This window comes from Monodelphis domestica, chromosome 4, assembly GCF_027887165.1.
Source record: "Monodelphis domestica isolate mMonDom1 chromosome 4, mMonDom1.pri, whole genome shotgun sequence".
NCBI classification, from domain to species: domain Eukaryota; kingdom Metazoa; phylum Chordata; class Mammalia; order Didelphimorphia; family Didelphidae; genus Monodelphis; species Monodelphis domestica.
Window position 1 is genome coordinate 178,313,148 of NC_077230.1, and position 16,517 is coordinate 178,329,664.

The 16,517-nt window shown below is 34.8% G+C and overlaps 1 pseudogene; it reads right to left on the reverse strand.

Moving 5' to 3' along the window:
* Positions 1–488: 488 nt before the first annotated feature.
* On the reverse strand, positions 489–1,835 carry LOC100023905 (methyltransferase-like protein 22; annotated as a pseudogene).
* Positions 1,836–16,517: the final 14,682 nt, after the last annotated feature.

Below are 16,517 nucleotides of genomic sequence, written 5' to 3' on the forward strand. Positions count from 1 at the left end.
TTGGGATACAAACTGAGCAGTGGTATGGCTGGATCAAAGGGTAGGCAGTCTTTTTAAAGCCCTTTGGGCATAGTTCCACAATTTGATCTATTTAAACTATTGATTGGAAAAAAAATGAGAAACTGATAAAAGTAAAGAGTGATTTTGATTAATGCCATTCCTTAGACACAATTAAAAGGCAACAGAAGAACATAAATTAGGAATTCATAATCTTCAAGTTTTCTCTAATGGTGATTTTCAAGTAAGCAGTGGCATCAAACACATTAAGGACAAATATGTCAGGAAAAAAAGAGTCATTTATCCATAAAACAGATGAGTGGCCTGAGTATTCAGTTGATGTGCATGAAATATTAAAAGACCCAGAGGAAAACCTCCAGGGCATTGCATGGTGCCTCTGCAGAAAATTTATGGAAGAGATTAAGATTTGTCCAGGAAGAGAGTCCCCACACTTATAAGAAAACCTGCCCATCGAGTTTCTTTTCTTTCTTTTTTTTTGGTAGCTTTTGATTTTATTGAAATTATAGTTTAGAAACATTTGTAGTCAACTGACTTAGGGGAATATTTTCTGCCTTGTTCCTATTAGAGATCAAGTTATTGGTGCAGCAATAATCTTCTAGAGTTCCAACGGCTCTATATGTTCATAAACAAGGAACTGGGGGAAAGTAGCTTCAATTGGCTCTACAATAAACTTCATTTTGCCATCTCTGAGTTTCTCTAGATCATTTAGGGAAAATCAAAAATGATTGTAAGCTTCACATGTAATGTCCAATTGTCTAAGTGTGAAGTTTCGTCTTTTTTCTATTGATAAGAAGATTGTAGAAACATTTTTCAAACTGTGAGTAATTCTGTAGAGTGTTTTAAATAAAGCATCTGTGAGGTCATCATCATAAAAAACATCAGCTGCCATTCTGATAGTAGTATGAGCATATAAATCTCATCTTCAGACCAACTGAAAGGAACTTGAGGATCAGTACACAAGTCATCTTTTAGCCAATCCAATTCTTTAACCATAACTAGACCACCTCCTGTTGAAGTCAGGTGCTTGTTCAGGGCAACATTCTGTTCACACATAGTGAGGAGATCTTCACCCACATCTGTGCAGTAAACAGTCTTAGCAACTGTTGCTGTGATGATGCTGGCAATCCCAGTGCCTGCCCCAAGTTCGAGCACAGTGCAACTTTTGAACAGGTCACGTTGGAACAGGATGTAATCAGCCAGAAGGAAAGCTCCTCTCCACACCTATTTTAACCAAACCCTGGTGGATATTTTCTTGCTCTTCTTCTTCAATGATATTTTCTGCTCCTATGGTTAGAATTTTAGGATGTATTTTATTTCTTGATGTCTCTTTTTGTTTTGTCTCAGAGAAAACCTGTGGTCTTCTTACCACTTCCAAGTCACCATCATTATCCAAGAGAGCTTCTATTCTTGAAGAAGGGCAAGTATGAGTTTCATTCTCATTAAGAAAATCTGCATCACTGCTATTCTTTCCAGCGGATTCCTGAATACTTCTGTCATCATGTACAGTATTTTCTATTTGAATGTCTTTTTGTTTTTTACCCTTAACTTGAGTATCTTTCCAAGGATCTTTGTTCCATAGAAGTTTGAATTGTGACAGAAAAACATCAAGTGCCTTTTGTTTGGGGTGCTTAGATGTACATCAGACAGCACAGTGTCACTTTTAAATGTTATTTCATCCATAGCTTCCTCCTCTCTTGGGTCCACCATTTTGCAATGTTGCTATTAATCTGAATAGATGCATCGGGCTGTTGGGGCGAGGCTGAGTCGGAGTGGACTCGCCAACCCTCAAGCCCATTAGTCGGGGATAACCTGGGCCGCCTTCTGCGTGCGCTGTCTCTGCGTTGCCCATCGAGTTTCTAAGAAGGATCAAGAAAACCTGCAATGAGCACACAGTGATATCCACAGGGTCATGGGTGGAGAATGGAAAAGGATCTTAGAGATCATCTATTTTGTTTTATGGATGAGAAAACTAAAGCTTGGAGAAAAGAAAAAAAGGAGTTGCCCAGAATGGGCCTCAACATGATCCTCTTAACTGGCTCTAGGGGATTCACTTAAAAAAGGAAATGCAGTCTAAGCACTTATCTATCCAAAACTTTTCACTTCAAATGAATCATTATGGTTATTACAAAAAATAATCTGCACTTTCATAATTTCTCACTCTAGAGGACCAGTAGGCAAGTCAAGATGTTAGAGTGGATTAATAACATCCCTGAGTGAATCCCCCAAAATGTAAAGTTCAAACCCTTTCATACTGATATTATACTTATTTTAAAGTGTTTTTCATTAAATAAAAATTAAAGTGACACATTAGAGCATATATATATATATACATATATATATATATATATATAACAAGACAATGTTGTACCTTAAAATAAGTGCCTCAAAGATTAGAATTACATTTGATTTTTTCTTTGAGTCTGGGCATCAATAAGTTTGCTTATTAATGGAGTTACATTTATACCAAGTGATAATAATAGTACATCATTTGGCTAACCTGGTTTCAGATTGATCAGAGGCAGAATGCACACAGATATATGTCTGGGGCAAGAAAATGAGAAACACATAGTCATCAATTATTTATTTATGTTGCACTTAGCACAATAGCATCTAAGCCATTTAGGAATTAACTGCTAAGACCCAGGGTTGGATAGAGCTGAACACATGAAGGGTTTGTTATGCTGAAGATATTATTATCCATCTTCACCAAAGACAGAAAAAAGAAGCAAATGAGTTTAAATTGGACCAGGAATCACCTTTTATAGACAAATCTTTTGGACTCTAGGAATGAGACATGGAAGCAAGTTCCCAAGGGAACCATTGCAGTCTTTCCCTCACCAAGCACAGAAGCTTTAGCTGAGTCTTCTTTAGAAGCAGATGCTGCATGGAAGCCTGGAATCCAAAATTCAGAGAAAACCAGAGAGCCTGAGGTGTAATTCATAGGTTTTTAAAATTACAACTACCACAAATTTTGAGGGGCTAATAGATCTGGAGGGAGTGGAATAAGAGAGCGAGAGCAGGAAGGTGGATGAATTGGGGGCAAGGGTACCAAGAATGTATTTCATGAATCACAACAGAGAAGGAGATTGTTGGAATAGTAGTGAAACTTAAAGAGAAAAAAGAACCAAAGCAGCCAGACTCCTACATGCAAATCCAAAAAAATGAATTTCCTAAAATCATTTAGCTACCTCTGGAGTGTCAAATTCTTCACCTTGCAGTGATATAACAAGTTCAGGCAAGTCCAGACATTTCACAGCTAACAAAGGTTATAATTAGCTGCCACTGCCACTTCTAGGGGTTCTGTGACATTCCTACTTCCAAATTGTACAGTTTGTTACCTTGGGTCAAGTGTCCCTCAAAGGGGAAAAAAATCCATAGCCATTTTCAGGAAACTGTAAAATCCCTCCCACCTTATCCTTCTCAACATGAACTCAGCTCTTAAGTAAAGAGATAAAAATAGTACCATAGAGAGTGCATTAGCATCAATAAAAATCATTTTATGAAAATAAGATTTAATGAAGCAGACTGAAATGCTATTAAAGCAATTAGTAAAAGTAACTTTTACCACATCACCTTCACACTTCCCTTCATATAAACCGGGATTCTGATTACTCAGCCACTGGTCTGAGCAAAATAATTCTCCAAATAGACATTCTGATCTTGTGACTTTTTTTCAGAGACATTTGATCTGCTCATCAGCACTGGCTTTATTAAAGACTATTTGTCATCACTATTGGTGGTAACTTTGGAGAACAGTATATAGAAAAGTAGAATGTGGAAGTGATATAAATAGAAGAAAAATACTTTCAAAAACTTTTCTTGAATATGAAGGAAAAATAATAGAATGAGATAACACAATGGAGTCTGGCTCCTCATGATCCCATTGAAAAAAAACTAGTAATGGAAATCACAAAAAGAAACAGAGTTGCTATAAATCCCTAAGAGAAAATTAAAACTCACTGAAAACAGCCAACCAAAGAAACATACTGATACTTAAAAAATAAAAAAGTTTAAAGAGAAACAAGGTAAAAATACCAGAAGAAACACATCTCAAAATAATATTAAAAACAGCACCAGAAAAGTGAGAATCATAAAAGATATAAACAAATGAATAATAGGTACAATAAAAAATTAAATGAAAGATGAAATAAATAATGAGAAACCAAAATAAGAACTAAATGCAACTAAAAAGTCCCAGGAAGAATGAAAGGAAGAAGTAAGTGTAGTTTTAAAAATACTAGGAGGAAATTAAAGTTAAAATGGAACAAATAGTAAAGAATTTGAAAATATCCATTAATTTAAATAAAAGTAAGATTAGTAAAACAGAAGGCAGAATGACAGAAAATCTAGTTGAAATGGAAAATTAAACTCTGAAAATAACTGAAAAAAATAGAAGTAGTACAAATGGAAATTGTCCATTTGCTGGACAAATCAAGATGGGAAATGGCAGAATTACTATAGTCCCAAAAGAAGGAGAAGAAGAAAATAATCTGGTCTTTGAATTTCAGGAAACTGTATATGAAAATTTCCTAGAACTATCTAAAAGAAAATACTACATAGAAGGGGAAAATCCACAGAACTCCAACAAAGAGGAATAATTGTGAGTTTAATTTTCATCTTTATGTGGATGATTCATATACTGTCCTAATCTCTTATTTGAACTTTAGTCTCAAATCACTAGCTTCCTATGAAACATTTCCAACTGAATGTGAGAGACATCAAAACTTTTAAGTTCTGTACAAAAGGGAATTCACCATCTTTTCTCCCAAATCTATTCCTCTCCCAAATTTCTCCATCTCTATCAAAGGCAGAATCTTTCTTTCAGTATTATAGATCTATAGCCTCAGCATTGTCCTCTCCTCATTCTCCATCCCTCCACATATCCAATCAGCTTGCAAACTGATGTTTACAACATCTCATCTCCACCTCCTCTCTATAAGAGAGTATCAATTTAGTTTAGATCATTATAAATTCTGACTTAGAGTATTGCATTGGCTTCCTTAATGGCCTCCCTTACTCAAATCTTTCCTTATTCCAAATCCATCTTCCACTTATGTCCCAGAGCAGTTTTCCTTAAGTACAAATTTGACCATATCTTTCCCCTATTCAGTAAACCCCATGGGTTCTTATTGCCTCTTGGATAAACATAAACTCTTAAAAAATCCTTCTAAATCCTACACAACCTGACTTCAACCAATCTTTCCAGTCATATTATTATTATGCTCTGCTTATCTTCTTGTACCGTACAATCGAAACAAATTGGCTTCCTCTCTGTTCCCAGATAGCTTGGCCATTATTCTGGCTATTGCCCATCTCTGGAATGAACTTTCTTTTCATCTCTCCCTCATGAAATCTCTCTTCCTTTAATAGATAGTGGAAGCACCACATTTTATGCAACTTTCCTAATCCCCTGGATTGCTACGTCCATGATCACTTTCATTTTATTTTTGTTGTTTAGGTGTTTCAGTCATGTCTGACACTTACTGACTTCATTTGGGATTTTCTTGGCAGATAATGGAGTGGTTTACTATTTCTTTCTCCAGTTTATTTTACAGATAAGTAACTAAGGGAAACAGGGTTAAGTGACTCATATAGGGTCATGTAAGATCTAAATTAATGTCCAATACTTCAAGTATTATTTTTATAAAGTTTACTATCTGACAAAACAGAACCACATGATTAAGTTTTTCTACCTGCTCAAAAATCCCCACTCCAAAGCCTCAGCAGGAAGAAGAGAGAGAGGGGGGAGAGAGAGAGAGAGAGAGAGAGAGAGAGAGAGAGAGAGAGAGAGAGAGAGAGAGAGAGAGAGAGAGAGAGAGAGAGAGAGAGAGAGAGAGAGAGAGAGAGAGAGAGAGAGAGAGAGAGAGACTACCCACTGGGAATGGTAGTTTTGCTTTTTGCTGGGGATTGTAGTTTTTAGGGTAACAGATTCTAATTACACAGTCATACAGCTAGTAAGTAGTGTGTCCAGTTCTGATTTGAACTCAGGAACATCAAGAAGATGATCTTCTAACTTTAGATGTTGCACTTTATTCCCTATGGTGCCACCTAGCTGTATTTAATTACCCTGTATTTATTTTGTATTCAAGAAATAGGGACGGGGCCTAGGATTTTATTGAAATAAGGAACTCACAGATGAGCAATTTTTTTCTGCCAACATAGGTTGTTACCTTCTCTTCAAATAACTTAACAGTGAATTGCCTAAAATAATGAAGTTGAGTGACTTCCTTAGTGTCACCAGCCAGTATGCTCCAGAAGCAGGATTTAAATCTTGGCTTTGAGGTTGCCTTTTCTCATGCCACAATTCTCTCTGTTTTGTATTTTATATATATATATATATATATATATATATATATATATATATATATATATATATGTCTCCTCCATTAGAATATAAGCTCCTTGAGGGCGGGAATCTTTTTCCCCAGTAGCTAGCACAGGGTCTGTTCATACTAAGCTCTTAATAGCACTTGTTAATCGACTGAATGAAAAATTTTTAAAAATTCAACATAGCTAGGCAATTTGTCAGACTTAGTAATTATAATGATGAAGAAAATCCTTCAAGTCACTAGGAGAAAGGCATCAATTAAGAATAACAAATCGATTAGAATTTCAATTGTTTTGGAAATATTAAAAAAAAGGAAGTTGGAATATATACAATTTAAGATAAAAAGTTGTAATCTCAGAATTAATTTGCCAGAAAATTCAAACATTCTATTAAAAAACAAAGATGAACATTTCAAAAACAAAAGAATTCCTGGAGAAAAATAATTTACATCAAGAAAGCTTCTAAAATGAATTGGAGAAACAACTAGAGAATTAAACACATTGAAAAAGAAAAGCTTTTGTACTGAGATGAACTAGTTACTTTAGTGTGAGAGCCTCCTTCTGGAGACAAAAATAACTGAGCATTGAGTTGATTTAACTCCAGAATAATAAAGTTGGCTTTAAGAGCAGATGGGGGAGATAAATAGAAAAAAAGAAAAAAATAGAATTATATAATTTAAAGTACTTTGCAGAAAAATGGAAAGAAAGACAGGTGAATGAAACTGGAGAGGGAAGGGGATGTGCACAAAGGAAATCCATTTAGTGTGTTCTTGTGATATATTTGGTTTAGTAATAAAATTAAGATAGTATGAATCACCTTATAGCAAATTAAATAGCAAGTTACCAGAATGGTCAAATATAAACTAAAATGAGTAATTATTATTTTAAATATAAATGTTTTATAATCCTCTTAAATTGGAGAATGGTTAAGAAAAAATTAATATATTATTAAAAACAAACATCTTAACATTTTAAACAATTTACTTAATAACAAGAAAGAAAATAATAGAATATATAATACAAAGATTATAGTATATGACTTTTAAAAAAACAACAGAGATGTACAAATTAATGTGAAATCATTTTTTCACTTTCCATGCTTGTATGAGATTTTATTTCCTTTGCTCTGTTTTATTTTAACATATTATTGAACTTGTTGTGAATATAGTTCAGGCTTGCTTAGTCTTGCTTTATAGGCCTTTCCAGAGTCTTTGTATGCATATTTATACTTTGGAGAAATTATTATTTTTCTGTTACATTGTCAAGCAATAAATTTTTCAGTCATTCTTTAGTCTTTGGAACAAATGTTTTCAAAAGTCTTGCTATGATGAATACATATAGTAAATGAATATCTTGTATAACTTATGAAGGTTTTTTGAATAGTTTCTTCCCTCCCCCTTTTCCTTATTGTGATATTTTATGGTGTTTTTGCTTGGCCTTCATTTTTAAAGAGAACCAATGCCATCATAATGTGGTGACTTGTGCATGAATTGGATTTAAGTGAGGCAAAGTTGCACCAAAACATCAGTCTCACTTTGCCTTCCAGAGTCATTAAAGTCTAGTGGAAGACAAAAGTCAGGAAGATTGATTTGAAGGGAAATGTCTGAAGTTCAGATGCAGCATTTGTGACTGAATGGAGGAAAGATTTCAAATTTGGAGAATCTTTAAGTGCCACATGACAATCTCTCAGTAACTTCTCCTGATTGGAATAGAGATTCTGATTTATTTTTCCTAATGGCTTTTTTCTTCTTTGTTTTTAGATCTTTGTTATAAGAAAGAACTCTAGTTAGAGGAGGGAAGGAGAAAGATATGTAATACAAAAAAGACATCATCTTAAAAATTATATTATATATACAAGCTATTAGTATAAAAAAGTAAATGAATAAAAGAAATTCTCAGACTATCACCTTTTAAAAATGAATATTAATGTAAATCAATCAAAACAAGAACTAGCAAACACTTGATCTCCTTGTTAGTAGAAAGACATAAAAAACAAAGGATGTTTAGAATACAAACTCAAGGTAAGTTTTATAAAAGAGGGTGGTAAAATATTATGAACAGCACTACCTCATAAATGAGTGAGAAGCACTGGATGGAAAGATAATTAATAGCTTGGTGTTATATTCAACTAAACCAGATCATCTCTTGAACATTTAGGGCAAAAACTAGAAGGGAGTAATAAACATGGGGGGGGGATGGAATTTGTCTGCAAAAAATTCTTTCCTCCATCAACTATAGAAGAGTCATGATAATTGGACTCCAACATTTTAGTGCTCAATAAAGAAGAAGAAGAAATAACCCTCTGTAAAACAAAAATGGGTACACTATCTTTGTGACCATCCCCATCTTCTTTTTATATCTTACATTTCCTTAATGAGATCCTTTTTCCTGCTCTTCTTTGCCAGTCAACATGCGTTTTATGATCTAGCTTCTCAGTTCATTTCTCTATTACTCTCTATTATTCATTTAAATTTTGGGGAGAATATTGTGTTCCATTTTTCATATTCGTATAAAAATTTCAGTGGAATAATGATATCAAATAGATGGGGCTTTTTGTTTCTAAGGATATTTAGGGTCATTAAAAGAGCCTTGTAATTTCCTGAAGGAAATCAAAACTACTTTCCAGTTTAACCATACATCAGGGGGAAAAATATAGATTCAATAAAGAAAACCAAGTGAATATAAAAGTCTAATGTTTTATAAACCCCAAATTTCTAGTAGCATATAAGCTTCTAGAGGATAAAGTCTGACTTACTCTGGTTTTTAAAGCCCTATTACCTAACACAGTTCCTACTACATTGAAAGATAATTAATAAAAGTTTGTTGATTGATCGAAGAAAGGAATTAAATAAAAATTGTTGCAGATATTAGATAGTGGAATAGTTAAAAATGAACTTAGATCTCCTCCCTGACATTATATATTAAAATGAATTCCAATAAGATAAAGAATGTAAATTTAAAGAATAAATTAACAAATTAATCCATGCTTAGGATCTTTCATGAACTGAACCTTTAAGGCAATGGACAAATATTGCAAATAGGCTGTTTGCCATAGCTGTTATCCAGTAGCACTATCAATGAGAAGAAAAAGTACCGTGGAGCTTACTGGCATTTATTAAACATTAATTATATTCTGGGGAGTAAGTATGAAGGGCAAAAAAACCCCACTTTAGTTGCCTATAGTGAACATGATCTGGTTATGTTTCTGTCAATATCAAATAAGACCCATGTATGCAAAAAGTGCAAGGTCATCTCTACCTTGAAGCAGAAATTAAAGGGCTGAAGAAATAATTTCTTATCTCTAGGTTATTAGAGACTGACAGTCTTTGAAAGAATGGAAGATGTTCAAGGAAAAAATTTAAAAGCCTATAATTTTACTTTTGGATGGTTCTAAATTGTTAGGAAATTTTGTCTTAGGGAATGATCAGGAGTGCCTTCACCATCCTTGACACTCTCCAGTTTATTGGTGTCCTTCCTAAAAGAAGTTGGGCTCAGAAATAAACTCAATACGTCAAAATTGATCAGAACAGGCCAGTTTATAGAAGGATCATCATTTCTTTTTTCCTAGAATATATGATTGCTAAAATGGCTCTTGAAATGATTGTTTCCATCATGCAGATGGGAGAAATGCTTCAGAACCAGGGAAAGACAAATATCTTGATTTTTTTTTTAAAGAAACATAATTAATTGTTAAAGTCTACAAAGCACAGACCATTGAGCTTGACTTCTACTCCCAGCAAAATTCTAAGACATGTTGTTAAGGGGAAAGATAGTGAATTCTTTGAAGGGAAAGAAGCAATCACCAAAACTTCTGTAAAATAAAAAAAAATTTCCCCCCACAACAAAGATCATGCCATTTATTTACATGGGATTGGGGGGATGGGGTAGGGATGAGGCTCTTGTTCTCTCCTATCAATATTGGGGTCTCCAAACACAGCTCAAAAATTATTTCATTATCACTTCCTCTTTCATATAGAGTTTTCTGACATAAAGGGCAAAAGGAAGAACTTGGTAGGGAGGGAATGAACACATAAGTAAGAAAGGTAGGGTCAGGATGCATAGTTTGAGGACCCCCATCCCTCTTCTATGCCTTCAAAGCATTGTCTAGTATTCAGAGGGTGATTATGTTTATGCGTGAGTGTATGTGTGTGGAACTGCCTTTGCCTTCTTCATGGAATAAGTGGACAAAGGTCAGAGGAATACAGTATACCCAGTATGCTTAGATTGCAGGAATGTTTTTGACCAAGTCTTTTATGCTATTCATGTGGACAAAATGGAAAGCTAAGGGCTAGATAATGGTACATTTTGGTGGTTTAGGAACTGGTCAAATGACCAAATCCAAAATGTTTATTTGCTGCTGGCAGCCTAGATAAAAATTCCCTTGTTGAGTGATCCAGAGTTCTATGTTTGGCCCTGGATTGTTAAAGAAAAGTGAAGTCAAATCAATAGGCATTCATAAAATACTGTGTGCCAAGCACTAAACTAAGTACTGGGAATGCAAATACATACAAAAAGTCTCTGCTCTGAAGGAGCTTGTATTCTAATGGGAGAAGACAAAACATAAAAGCAAGTTGAAAAGTAGGAAAGTAACCACATGGGAACATGGTGGAGAAATAAGTCTGGAGAGTCAGGAGTGAAGCCCAGAGAGCAATGAAAGAACGAAAATGGGTGGCTGAGTTTCAATGAGGGTCCTGCACATGGGATGGAACTGTGATTTAATTGATATAGAACAATTCCAGAAAAGGAAATTCTCTCTGTCAATGCAGGTTACACTTTAGAAACTTGAATCTCAGAGAGTTGACTTAGATAATGAAAAATCAAATGATTTGCTCATGGACACACAGCTAATGTCTGAACCCAGGTCTTCATGGTTCCAAGATCAGCTCTCTAATCACAATATCATAGTTGTTCTTTTTTAAATCACTGACTTGGATGAAATAAAGCCTATGTATTAAATTAAAGATGACATGAAACTTAGAAGTACAGCTTTCACATTGGATGATAGGATACACAGTCTTAAAAAGCTAATTATCTGAAATATACTTTAAAACAACTTTGATTTACCACTTTATATCTCCAAAATTGATCAAAATAGTTAAAAATCATAGACAAGTTGATAGGTAGATAATGCATTAAGTAAGCATTTAATTTGTGCCAAGTGTTGTACTAAGCAGAGAACAAAAGAAAAGTAAATCAGTCATTTCCTCAAGGAGTTTATATTCTTTTTTTTTTAATTTTATAGTATTTTATTTGATCATTTCCATGCATTTTTCATTAAAGACAAAGATCATTTTCTTTTCCTCCCTCCCACCCCCGTGACCGACGCGTGATTCCACTGGTATCACGTGTGTTCTTGATTAGAACCCATTGCCATGTTGTTAGTATTTGCATTAGAGTGTTCCTTTAGAGTCTCTCATCTGTCGTGTCCCCTCAACCACTGTAGTCAGGCAGTTGCTTTTCCTCGGTGTTTCCACTCCCATAGTTTGTCCTCTGCTTATGGATAGTGTTTTTTTCTCCTGGATCCCTGCAAGTTGTTCAGGGACATTACACTGCCACTAATGGAGAAGTCCATTACGTTCGATTATACCACATTGTATTAGTCTCTGTGTACAATGTTCTCCTGGTTCTGCTCCTCTCGCTCTGCATCACTTCCTGGAGGTTGTTCCAGTCTCCATGGAACTCCTCCACTTTATTATTCCTTTTGGCACAATAATATTCCATCACCAACATATACCACAATTTGCTCAGCCATTCCCCAATTGATGGGCATCCCCTCGTTTTCCAATTTTTGGCCACCACAAAGAGCGCAGCTATGAATATTTTTGTACAAGTCTTTGTGTCCATTATCTCTTTGGGGTACAGACCCAGCAGTGCTATGGCTGGATCAAAGGGTAGATATTCTTTTGTCGCCCTTTGGGCATAGTTCCAAATTGCCCTCCAGAATGGTTGGATCAATTCACAACTCCACCAGCAATGAATTATTGTCCCCACTTTGCTACATCCCCTCCAGCATTCATTACTTTCCATAACTGTCATGTTAGCCAATCTGCTAGGTGTGAGGTGATACCTCAGAGTTGTTTTGATTTGCATCTCTCTGATTATAAGAGATGTGGAGCACTTCTTCATGTGCTTATTAATAGTTTTGATTTCTTTGGCTGAGAACTGCCTGTTCATGGCCCTTGCCCATTTATCAATTGGGGAATGGCTTGATTTTTTGTACAATTGATTTAGCTCTTTATAAATTTGAGTAATTAAACCTTTGTCAGAGGTTTTTATGAAGATGTTTTCCCAATTTGTTGTTTTCCTTCTGATTTTAGTTACATTGGTTTTGTTTGTACAAAAGCCTTTTAATTTGACGTAGTCGAAATTATTTATTTTACATTTTGTGATTCTTTCTATGTCTTGCTTGGTTTTAAAGTCTTTCCCCTCCCAAAGGTCTGACAGGTATACTATTCTGTGTTTACCCAATTTACTTATGGTTTCCTTCTTTATGTTTAAGTCTTTCACCCATTCTGGATTTACCTTGGTGTAGGGTGTGAGGTGTTGATCAATTCCTAATCTCTCCCACACTGTCTTCCAATTTTCCCAGCAGTTCTTATCGAATAGTGGATTTTTGTCCCAAGACCTGGGATCTTTGGGTTTATCGTATACTATCTGGCTGAGGTCACTTGCCCCCAGTCTATTCCACTGATCCTCCTTTCTGTCTCTTAGCCAGTACCAAATTGTTTTGACTGCTGCTTTGTAATATAGTTTGAGGTCTGGGACTGCAAGGCCCCCATCATATGTTTTTTTTTTCATTATTTCCCTGGATATCTTTGATCTTTTGTTATTCCAAATGAACTTTGTTATGGTTTTTTCCAAATCAGTAAAGAAATTTTTTGGGAGTTCAATGGGTATGGCACTAGATAGATAAATCTATAAATAGAATATAAATATAAATATAAATAGATAGATAAATAGATAAATAAGTTTGGGTAGGATGGTCATTTTTATTATATTGGCTCATCCTACCCATGAGCAGTTAATGTTTTTCCAATTGCTCAAGTCTAGTTTTAGTTGTGTGGCGAGTGTTTTGTAGTTGTGTTCATATAGTTCCTGTGTTTCTTTCGGGAGGTAGATTCCTAAGTATTTTATTTTGTCTAAGGTGATTTTGAATGGGATTTTTCTTTCTAGTTTTTGCTGCTGAGCTGTGTTGGAGATATATAGAAAAGCTGATGACTTATGTGGGTTTATTTTGTATCCTGCAACTTTGCTAAAGTTGTTGATTATTTCAATTAGCTTTTTGGTTGAATCTCTAGGATTCTTTAAGTAGACCATCATGTCATCTGCAAAGAGTGATAACTTGGTCTCCTCCTTGCCTATTTTGATGCCTTCAATTTCTTTTTCTTCTCTAATTGCTACTGCTAGTGTTTCTAGTACGATGTCAAATAATAGAGGTGATAATGGGCATCCTTGTTTCACTCCTGATCTTATTGGGAATGCATCTAGTTTATCCCCATTGCAAATGATATTAGCTGATGGTTTTAGATATATACTGTTTATTATTTTTAGGAATGACCCTTCTATTCCTATGCTTTCTAGCGTTTTTAATAGGAGTTTATATTCTAATGAGGGAAGATAATAGTAAAAGGATCCTAGAAAACTGATAGGAGGAGAAAAGGGAAGAGGTAATTTCCAGGAAAAGGCATGTTGAGATTGCAAGAAATGTCAATGTTGTGGAGATCTCAGAAAGCTAAGTTCATTTGTCAGAGTAGGGTGTGATCCAAGTTTCCAATGGAATGGAATGGTCAGCAGCAACTGTAGCTATGTCAAAGATATGGCAAGAAGTAATGAAATGCAGTGTTAGCTTGATTGTGGCACAATGGGTATTTGGTTATGCTGTTGGTAGACATTAATGGAGGCACTATTTTTAGAGAGAATTTGGCAATATACAATCATAAATACAAGATTTATTTTATTTGTTGCCCCAATTATTTCAGCACCAGAGCTATATCCTAAGTTTGCTACTAAAGGAGGAAGAAATGTAGCTGTATAAAATATTTATAGGTGCTTTATTTTTAATAGCAAAAAACTAGAACAAATTCATTTCACCAACAATAGAAGTGCCAAATAAATTGTTATTTCATTGTAATGGAAGATTATGGCAGCATAAAAAAAGACAAATGTGAAGAGATTAAAAAATATAAAAACTTGAAAGAAGTTAGTGCATGAAAGAATCAGAACAAAAAATCATTTAATATAACTACAAAAATAATAGCAACAAAATTTTACAAGTACAAAGGTGAAAAAGAGATGAGCATGCATAATAGATATATTTTTAATACTGTTGTTTTGTTAAAGTGTATACTTTTTCCTTTTGCCAATATGTAAGTAGTTAAGATTTCATCTGTTTGCAATATACTTGTCATTTCATGCCTTATTTGATTAATTAATTATAATATCAGCAAAAGAAACCATCAATAAATCAATCAAATGCAGTTATTTATCCACTATGTACACAAAACTGTTAGGTGATGGGGAATACAAAGATATAAATTAAGCAATTACTGTCCTTAAGGAACTTCTATACTATTGAAGGAAATTTTACACACATACACACACACACACACACACACACACACACACACACACAGATTTTTAGAAGAAGATACTAGCAGCTGGGGATATTAGGAAAGACTTCATAAGCAGAATTTTAAAGGAAACAAGATATTCTAAGAAGCAGATGTTCAGTGCAAATGCATTCTAGGCATGGATAACAACATCTATCTGTCTATCTATCATTTATCTATCTATCTATCTATCTATCTACCTATTTATAGAGAATGAAAGAAAAAATGAAAGAGTGAGAGTGAGTAATAAGGAGAGAGGAAAAGAGAGAGTGAGCGAGTGAGAGAGAGCAGAGGAAGAGAGAGAGACACATACACACAGACACAGAGAGAGAGGATGTCATGTGTGGTGAATGACAGGAAGTCCAATGTGTCTGGACTATAAAATGCAGGAAGGAGAGTAATGTAAAATAAGATGAATAGGTAGATGGGGGCTAAATAGTGAAGAAATTTAATTTTAGAATAGTGCATTTTGTATTTGATCACAGAGGCAACAGGAACCACTGTAGTTTGCTGAGTAGGAAATGACATCGTCATATTTCTTTAGAAAAAGCATTTTGATGACTTTGTAGAAGTTGGACTGAGACAGGGAGAAATGTGAAGCAGGGGAACAATTTAGGAGGTGGTGGCTATGCGAGGGTAGATAATGGGGAAGATGTGAATGATACTACAAAGGTAGAAATGACAAATTTTGGTGATTGGGTCTGTAAGGAAAGGAATAGAGACAGGTTAAGGAAAACATCTAGTTTGACAATCTGGCAACTGGAAGGGTAAGGGTGTCTTTAACATATTTAAGGAAGTTTAGAAGTAAGTTGAGACATGGCAGATTTGAGCTTGTCATCATGTTAACTTGTTGCCAGATTGACCATAAATAAACCTTTTTTTTGGACATAAGCATCATCCTAGTTTAGCATCTCTTGAAAACTATCTATTAAGTCTGAAGGGGTTATAATCTGCATCAGTGGAGAGAGTAACCTGTATAATAAAGTCATATCTCTTTGAAATCCCAAAGTAATTATGTTTATTTTTGAAAATAATTTTCCTAAGTAGCATTTTTTGTTTTACTTTGAAAAACTTATAAAGTTGCCATAAGGAAAACCTTGTTAATAATTAGGGATTTCTGAGAATGTAATGGGCTGATTCATGAAGTAATGACTTCTTCATCACTGCCTTCCTGGAACAAAAGAAAATCCATTTCTAAATCTGCACAGATTCGGCAACTGAGCCAGGCCTAGAGATGGGGAGGTCCTGGATTCAAATCTTGTCTTTGACACTTCTTGGCTGTGTGACCCTGGGCAAGTTACTTGACCCCTCATTGCCTAGTCCTTACCGCTTTTCTGCCTTGGAACCAATACACAGTATTGATTCTAAGATGGAAGGTAAGAGGTCTTAAACAAACAAACAAACAAATAAATCTGTACAGAATGAAGAAAAAGTCAAAACTTCAAAACGCCTACTCCTTATAAGGAACAGTATAACCATGCTCAACATTTTCTCAGACATCAGACCAAAAGAGATATAACTTGCAAGTTATATCTTAACACAACTCTTCTAAGCTTCAGTGTC